Source organism: Penaeus monodon, chromosome 6, assembly GCF_015228065.2.
Source record: "Penaeus monodon isolate SGIC_2016 chromosome 6, NSTDA_Pmon_1, whole genome shotgun sequence".
Classification (NCBI taxonomy): domain Eukaryota; kingdom Metazoa; phylum Arthropoda; class Malacostraca; order Decapoda; family Penaeidae; genus Penaeus; species Penaeus monodon.
This window is the reverse complement of record NC_051391.1, coordinates 42,310,075-42,312,370: the sequence shown is the minus strand read 5'-3', so window position 1 is coordinate 42,312,370 and position 2,296 is coordinate 42,310,075.

Below are 2,296 nucleotides of genomic sequence, written 5' to 3'. Positions count from 1 at the left end.
GAATTAATAATATATATATATATATATATATATATATATATATATATATATATATATATATATATATATATATATATATATATTTGAAGGATTTGAAGTGAAAAAGAAAAAAACAATGTAGTTGACAAAGATCACGAGCTGATAGTGTAAAATAGACAAATAAACAGAATCACATGAGAAGGAAAAGAAAAAGAAAGAAAGAAAAAAAAAGATTTGAGATAAACGGAAACAGAATGAGCCGAAGTAAGAAGTAAAAGAAATACGTTTCTTTGTTTTGTTAAACTCACAAACAAGTTCTTAGAGTGATCAGCCACACACGTTATGCAAAGCGGGAATGCTTCGCTTTTATTTTATCTTGAAGAGGGAATATTATGTGATCGCGGCTGTCTGAGAGGAAAAATGCGATATGCTATTTAGAATCAAAGGCAATTGTAGGCGTAAGAAACTATTATAAGGATGATGAGAAAAAACGCAGCTGAACAAAAGACAAAGAAAGAAAGAAAGAAAGAAAAAGAAAAAACTAAAATAACAATAACAACGAAGATGAACGATAGGCCTCTATGAAAGGGTGAGAAAGTGAACTGGAATATTTATTATGCAAGATTGGAAAACTGTACTTTGTATTTCATTCTGAAATTTGAAGACTATTCGATCACGCCTGTTTGGGAGAAGAAAGTGCGATAGGCTATTTATAGTAAGATGTTAATAGAGAGAGAGAGAGAGAGAATAACGAAATGGAAATAGAAAAAAAGCCTAATGAAAAAAGGAAAACGAGAATACAGAGACATGAGGTAAGAAAGCAAGGCAGAAAAATAGACAGAGAATTGGAAAACAGAGAAAAGACATAAACAGACAGGAGAATAAAAGGAGGTGATCAGAATAAAGATAATGAACAGAGGAATAAAGCAGACGAGAAAGCGGAAGGAAGAGGAAGAGGAGGAGGATAATGAAAAATCAAGAGAAAGGATATTTCTCAAGCTCACCTTAGAGATTTTCTAATCTCACCCCATTCTATATTTATTCTTCTCTTTCTCCTGCTCTCTCTCAATCGCTTTCTTCCCTCCTTCCTTCTCTACTCTCACTCCCTTCTATATTTCTCTTTCTCTCTCTCTTTCTTTTTCACTCTCTCTCTCTCTCTTTCTCTCTCTCTCTCTCTCTCTCTCTCTCTCTCTCTCTCTCTCTCTCTCTCTCTCTCTCTTTCTCTCTTCCCCTCTCAATCCTTCCTTTTATATTCATAACTCTATGTCTGGTGTCAAAGGAGCACAGAAGAAAAACCAGAGAGGCGAACGAAAAAGAAAATGTATCTATGAAAACATGAAATAGAAATGCACTAAATTTACTGAACAATGAAAAGAATAAGAAATACATTACTTTTGCAATAAGAGAGAGAGAGAGAGAGAGAGAGTATGAGAGAGAGAGGATGAAATGTGATTATAGAAAGTTAGTTAAAGTACACGTTTTCTTCGGGAGATAATAAAAGGAATAAAAAAGCAGAATGAAAACGATAGCACAGTGGGTCATTTGCCGGGATCGATCCTGGCATCCCCGGCCAGAGGACGGCGACTCTGTCGCCGTGCTACCGAGGCCGTTGCAGGGAAACACACTTTTCTTTATCTTATCTTAGGCACTGCCATCTTAGCACCCCCCCCCCTCCCCTCATATCGCCCCTCGCCCTCTCTCTCATTCACTCACTGACATACATGTGCGTGTTCATTCGTTTGTGTGTAACCATCTCTCTCTTTCTCTCTGTATTTATCTATGTCTCCTCTCTCTCTCTCTCTCTCCTCTCTCTCTCTCTCTCTCCTATATCTCTCTCTCTCTCTCCTATCCCTCTCTCTCTCCTATCTTCTCTCTCTCCTCTCTCTCTCTCTCTCTCTCTCTCTCTCTCTCTCTCTCTCTCTCTCTCTCTCTCTCTCTCTCTCTAAACTCCCCCCCTTTGAGAGGATAAAAAATAAGAATAAGAAAGTAAGGTGAAAAAGAAAAAAAAATAATTCCGAGGAAAAAAATTACTATCCCGGTTATTTGAGAGAAAATATGCAATAATACAATTGTAGGCGTAAGAAACTATGATAAAGGTAATAAGATATGAAAGCACAAATGAATAAAAGAAAGTTATAAGAAAGGAAAGAAAACAATATTAATAATAATAGTAGTATAAAATATAAGAGCACGACAGACCTATATGAAAAGGAAACAGGACGATTTGGCATATATAACATAACTTTATATTATTTTACATTATTTTACTTTATTTTATCAAATTTTATATTGGTATATTATCATATTTGATATTAGT